This window comes from Triticum aestivum, chromosome 1D (genome assembly GCF_018294505.1).
Source record: "Triticum aestivum cultivar Chinese Spring chromosome 1D, IWGSC CS RefSeq v2.1, whole genome shotgun sequence".
Lineage (NCBI taxonomy): Eukaryota > Viridiplantae > Streptophyta > Magnoliopsida > Poales > Poaceae > Triticum > Triticum aestivum.
In genome coordinates this window covers 354,428,956-354,436,101 of record NC_057796.1, presented here as the reverse complement: position 1 = coordinate 354,436,101, position 7,146 = coordinate 354,428,956, and positions in this window count along the sequence as shown.

The following is a 7,146-nucleotide window of genomic DNA, read 5'->3' as shown; positions in this document are numbered from 1 at the left end:
CGATTTGTGAGAAGCTTATACCCAAACCTGCCCCAAATGGGACAAAATTTTCACCACGGCATGTTGATGCCACTCCATGATAGCATGCCAAGTTTCATGAATTTCAGACGAGTTTTGGATTTACTAGAATTTAAAAACCAGGTATCTCGACATTTTGCCGGCAATCAATAGTGCACTGGTGTTTGAAATTCATTCCCATCTCTTGCATGGGACCTAGAGATTCACCCAAGGACACACATGTGATTTTTCAACCAACTTTAGTGCATTGGAGCATGTGCTTGTAGTTCAAATTTGAATTCTGCACATAAAATGCCTAGAAAACCCAGTTAATGTATAAAAATGCCAAAGGAACCCCGAAAAATTCATTCCCATTTCTTCCATGGCACCTAAGCATGCACTGAAGGACACATATTTGATTTTTCAACCAATTTGTATGCACCGGAGCATGTGCATGTAGTTTAATTTTGAATTGTGCACCTGAAATGGCTAGAAAACCAGTTTAATGTATGAAATGTCCAAACGAACCCTGAATAATTCCAATTCTTTTACGACACACATACAGTTGCATGTTCACTGCAGATAAAAGGTCTAGCAATTCAAACACCGTCCATTGCCGTTGTGACCCCATTTTGTAATTCTAATCAAGTAGATCCCACACAGTTTATTCTCACCAACCATGTGAGATGTAGTACAAAATATCTTGGAGCACCGTCGGTGTATAGTACGCCTATGGCTTACGCGAGAAGGTGCGTCGGCTACAGTCCACATCCGACGTGTCAAGCACACTAGCTCGCTCCCCCAAAACTCCCGCCTCTGCATCCCTCTCTGCTCCAGTCCCGTGTTTCAAATTTTGAGTAGCCCTGACATTTTACTCCCGCCTCTGCATCCCTCGCAATCTAAAAAATATCTGCTCGCCCTTGATCCAAATTTTCAGTAGCCCCGCCTTGTTACTCCCGCCTAGTAAAATTTTCAGTTGCGGCAGTATTTCCTCAAACACAACCTCCGCTCACACAGACACACAAAACCTTCAAAACCATTGGTAGGTTGCCGCCATCACCGGCGCCTCCATCCTCAACCTCTGCCTGTGTGCCGGGGAGCTCGAGTAGCCAATGGCCAAAAAGAGGTTTATCGCGGCCTTTTCGCCCGACGCCGGCGAGGTGGCCACCAAGGTGTCCCCGTCGTCCTCCGCAGGCCCGATCCACCGTCGCCGGTCCCCCGATCCGCCCGCCGCCGCGCCCCTACGCCGGTTCGAGGACTTCCCCGTCCTCCCCCGGACCCGACAGCCGATGAAGTCCTACCTCGGGGTCCGGCAGCGGCGGTGGGGGACGTGGGTCGCCGAGATTACAGATCGAGAGACCCACACCAGCCGGTGGCTCGGTAGCTTCCACACGGCCGAGCTCGCGGCCATGGAGTACGACCGCTGGCAGGTCCGCTACCACGACGCGGCGGCTAGGCTCAATTTCCCCTTCAGCACACGTCCGGTCCACCTCATTCCGCTGGAGCCAGGGGTGGTGGGCTCGGCTATGGCGCGGGAGGACCGCGAGGCGTGGGAGCGTCTCGAGGCCGAGGCCGCCGACGAGGCCTACATGCAAGAGCTCCGCCGGCAGAACCCGGAGCTCGTGGAGGAGGAGCGGGCGATCTTTGCCGGCGCGGAGGGCGGCGAGGTTATCGCGCTCTCCTTCGATGATGAGGTCGAAGGCGGAGAGGACGGCGGCGCGGAGGGCGGCGAGGTTATCGCGCTCTCCTCTGATGACGAGGTCGAAGGCGGCGGCGACGGCGGCATGGAGGGCGTCGAGGTGGGCCCCTAGGATGAGGAGATCGACGTTGACGAGTGGATGAGTGCCTTCCCCAACGACCCCGACGACGGTACTGGCCCGGACCCGGCTCGCGGCACACCGTACATGACGAGGAAGGATTGGCTCGACCTCTACTTCGACCGAAAGTAGTTAAGCTTAGTTTAAATTTATGTTTTATGTTCGGTTATCCAAAACTATCTATGTTTATGTTTGAATGCATGCTACTTTTGGTTGAACCTGCTTTGAACTTGATCAAATTGAAGTTTACAACCTTAAGTTTAGGGGATCGACTAGAAAAGGCCAAAAATTGCTGGAGTATATATATATATCCACAAAGGGTTTTAGTCCTTTAACTTTTTAAGGATCTCCTAGAGATGTCCTTATGACTTGTTTATTTCAGTTCTTCACAATGTGATGCTCTATATGTGCAACTATTTGTTGTGCAGTTCAATTTCATCAATAACAGTTTCAACAATACCACTATGAATTACGATATTTGGTTGCTGTTAAGGATATTGCAATTAACATGCCTTTTCGTTTTCAATTGTTGTTTAGCAACATGCATTGTACTGAATGGCTAAATATGCAATCCCAGGCTACATAGCAACAAGGAAGAGTGTTACCATAATGTTCTGATGATGTCTAGATATACATGTAATAAAATCTTTTATAATGGGATGGATGGAATGTTGTACTACATCATTTTTCAATTGTTGTTTAGCTTCTAATATTAACTTGGTGCTTTTAGGTACATATATCATTGCCAAAGATCCACACTTCGACCCTTTCTGCGCATGGGGCAATGAGATATTCATGAACTAGCATCAAGTGAGGAAACTGATAAATATTGTTACTAAAATGGGTCAAAAGATGTCAATCGAACTATTTTTTTACACTTTATGCAAGACAACAGTGAACTGCAGGATGGTAAGTAAGAACCCTGTAGCCTTCTTTTTACTGCCCTAATGAGTTGTGTTAGACGACAATATCTGAATCTTTTTTCTTTTGCAGTGGATCCTGAAGCAGTTTACTCAAGATTACCTCTCAAACTACAGGATTGGCGGCCGGCCATCACAAGGGGTTGGACTAGAGTCCTGCATGCCTTCTGCATCCAGGAAAGCACAATAGGGCCATTCCGCTTCACCTTGTTCAACAACTGGAATGTCTGTCGCCTCTTTCTTTACCATCTGTAATAGTACAAGTATAGAACCCTGGTACATCATTCTTTATTTGGTGCTTTTGTATTTCTTAAACATATGTACATGTGAATCGAATAATGCATTGGTTGGAACCTGATGGATATGAATAAAGCTATAGCCTACTTTCAAGTTTAAATTAGGTAGAATTTTAAATAGCAGCAATTAAATTAGGGCGAAATTACGTTGTGCAGGTCATTACGGCACACACGGTTGATAAAACACAAACATTTGCGATATACACCATAATCCGAGATGGTTCACAGAGAGGAAACGTGTGCAAGCATGCACACAGTTGCCGTTCGCAAAGCGTGTGTGATGTCAGACACTATCACATACGATGCGGGAAAACTAAATGTGTGTGATTGTCTACCTATCGTACACTGTTTATAATCATGAACTGTTTGTGATGTGCCAGGCATCATAAATCTCCCGTGCCTGGAATCTGCCTAGAATCTGCCTGGAAAGCTCCCGTGCCTAGAATCTGCCTGGTTTTAGGCAGAACCACAAAACTCCGATTGCGATGGCAATGCGAGCACAAACGAGTAGCAAGGATGAAGCATTTGGGATATTCGAGATATCGGAAACGGTTATATAGGGACAATTGTATGCATCAAGACTCCCTATCCTCGACGATTTCTGGGTCATGTGGGAAGGACCCCCCTATCGCCCACACTCACTTGGCGACGGTTCCAAATGCCATCGCGGAAAGGGGTAAAAAACCGTTTGTTTAGGACCGACGTGCACCAGTGCATCACTATAAGCCTTGCAACAAATGTGACTAATGAGTTAGTTGTGGGATGATGCATTACGGAACGAGTAAAGAGACTTGCCGGTAACAATATTGAACTAGGTATGATGATACCGACGATCGAATCTCGGGCAAGTAACATACCGATAACAAAGGGAACAACGTATATTGTTATGCGGTTTGACCGATAAAGATCTTCGTAGAATATGTAGGAGCCAATATGAGCATCCAGGTTCCGCTATTGGTTATTGATCGGAGATGTGTCTCGGTCATGTCTACATAGTTCTCGAACCCGTAGGGTCCGCACGCTTAACGTTCGATGACGATTTGTAATATGAGTTTACGTGATTTGATGACCGAAGGTTGTTCAGAGTCCCGGATGAGATCACAGACGTGATGAGGAGTCTTGAAATGGTCGAGACATAAATATTGATATATTGGACCATGTTATTCGGACACCAGAAGTGTTCCGGATAGTTTCGGGTAAAACCGGAGTGCCGGAGGGGTTATCGGAACCCCCCGGGGGAACTAATGGGCCACCATGGGCCCTATTGGAGAGAGAGGAGGGCAGCCAGGGCAGGCCACGCGCCCCCACCCCTTGCAGTCCGAATTGGACAAGGGAAGGGGGGGCGCCCCCCTTTCCTACTCCCTCTCCCTCTCCTTCCTTCCCCCTCTCTCCATCTTGGTGGAATCCTACTAGGACTTGGAGTCCTAGTAGGACTCCCCTCTTTGGGCGCGCCCCCTAGGGCCGACCGGCCTCCTCCCTCCCTCTTTTATATTCGTGGGGAGGGGGGCACCCTAGAACACACAAGTTGATCTTTTGGCCGTGTGCGGTGCCCCCCTCCACAGAAACACACCTCGATCATATCGTCATAGTGCTTAGGCGAAGCCCTGCGCCGGTAACTTCATCATCACCATCACCACGCCGTCGTGCTGACGAAACTCTCCCTCAGCCTCAACTAGATCAAGAGTTCGAGGGATGTCACCGAGCTAAACGTGTGCAGATCGCGGAGGTGTCGTGCATTTGGTACTTGGATCGGTTGGATCGCGAAGACGTTCGACTACATCAACCGCGTTACTAAACGGTTCCGCTCTCGGTCTACGAGGGTACATGGACACACTCTTCCCGCTCATTGCTATGCTTCTCCTAGATAGATCTTGCGTGATCGTAGGCAATTTTTTTGGAAGACTATGTTCCCCAACAAAGTAAGCACCGACGGTGACCCCAATTGCAACACTCCACTACAGCAAAGCGGTGGCCCTTTGCTTTGCAACGGCGGGCAGGAGTAACAACTATAGAAAATGGTGGTTCCTCCTGACGGTGCACACGAACGGGAGTAGAAGCTTGCAGTAGCAGTGGACATCAATTTGTCGGTGTTGGTCTCGATCTAAAGGAAGGTGGAAGAGCATGGGAAAGGAGAGAGAGGGGATATGCAGGAGGGAAGAAAAAATGTGAGGCGAGGAAGGCGAAGATGCGGGCAGGAAATGCGTGGATGTGCGCTTGCTAAGTAGGATAAGGTGGATGGATAAGCGATGCATGGGGCTCAGCTAGGGGACGCATGTCGGTCGCTGAACGCGCCTTACGATCACGTGAGATCAGTCGGGCAAAAAGAAGCATTTTCCAAGAAAAACATTGCAAAGTATGTGAAAGTAAATCGTCAAAGTGACATGTATATATATTTGTATCTATACATATACATATAATGATATTATTAAAGGATAGGTGTTTCTATGATTTTTTTGGTCCATCCATATATCTTAAGCTATCTATAAAGTTGAAATAAATTACCCATCATGCCACGCATAAGTAACCAAAAACTCTCCGTTAATTGTTTCTCTGGTTTTTTGTCAGACATTGAAACTACCCCTAAAGTTGAAGTAACTTAGCCACCCGCCAACCGTAAGTGAAAGAAAATCTTTGTCAATTGTTTCTCTGAATTTTTCATCTGTTATCAAAAATGCCCCTGAAATTGAAGTAAAGTACCCACCTCACCACACGTAAAAGTGAGAAAAATGAGCGTTCCTCTTAATTATCTATACGTCATAGGCCCTCCCGTTTTCATCCATCATCAGAATGACCTTTTCTTTTTCTTCTCATACACACATCAAGGATGTACTAAAAAATATATACACGCATCAAGGATGAAGTCCAACATTGATCCATTGTGAACATGTTAGACCTTTTCTTTTCCTTGTCATACATGCATCGATGATGTACTCAAAAAAATTAATACACGCATCAAGCATCAGGTCGAACATCGACCCATTGTGAGCATGTTACAATGCACGCATCTTACGTCTGCATGCGCGTCGGTTGGTGCACAAATATTGGAATACGTGTATATAATTGTACTGTGAGTATTTGAAAATTGATTTGAAGACCACGATTTTACTATCCCGTTGCACGCATGGACCTTTTTGCTAGTCTCTCTATAAAAAGAGTCAAAGTGACAAATCCAACTAACCTCGCTCATCAAACCATGTCAATTCAACAACTTAGATTGTTTCAATGTCAACATGTGTGCAATTAATACCATACTATATTACCGCAAACAAATCTAATAAATTACTAAGCTCAAATTACTAAGCTCCCTAGGGATGGAAGCCCTCTCATTCAATTGAGCCTACACATTTGAAATTGGCTGACGATTTTGACTGAGTCGCTGGGTGGTGTGCGTGTGGGCCTACCCAATGAAAAGTCGGTTGAGGGGTGGCTTTTGTGTGGAGCTGGGTGTGCGAGGACGAGGGCGTGGCGGCGCCTTGCATCATCTTGCCTTGCCGCGTCAATCTCCACGGCCGTCTCTCCTTGCTTCATTGCGTCTAGGCCATCAAGGCTGGGAGCTCGCAATCCGAGGGGCGCTTCCCGGTTGGGCATTTGAGATCTTTGACCTCACTTGTTGGGGGCGACGTTCCTTCTGCCTGTTCTTAGAGCATCTCTAGCATACCCCGTATAATGCCCCGACACGCAAAATAACCGTAAAAAACGGGTCCACGTAAAAATACTGCCCGATTAGACCTCGCAAACGCGTCGGACCCGTATAAATTTTTGCAGGGCGCGGCAAAAGTTCACCCTCAGGCTTTAGATTCGCGGGGTGGGAGGCCGATCTGAGCTCGCCCGCTATCCGCAGCGAGATTTGGCGCGAGGAAAATTTCCGTGCGGCCATTCCCGATTCCCACCCCCTTCACCGCCATTACCCCGCCTCCGCCCGCTCCGGTCCATCTTCCTCGGCCATTCTTCGCTGCCATGGAAGCCTCCCAGCCGCTCCCCGTCATCGTGGATGTCGCGCACGCGCAATCCCCTCCTGCAGATCTCATCGTCGGCCATGTCGCCCCTACCGTCGCTCAAGGCACCACTGCGCCTGCCCGCAAGCGGCAGGGCAATGTGGTTGTGCAGGGCAGAAAT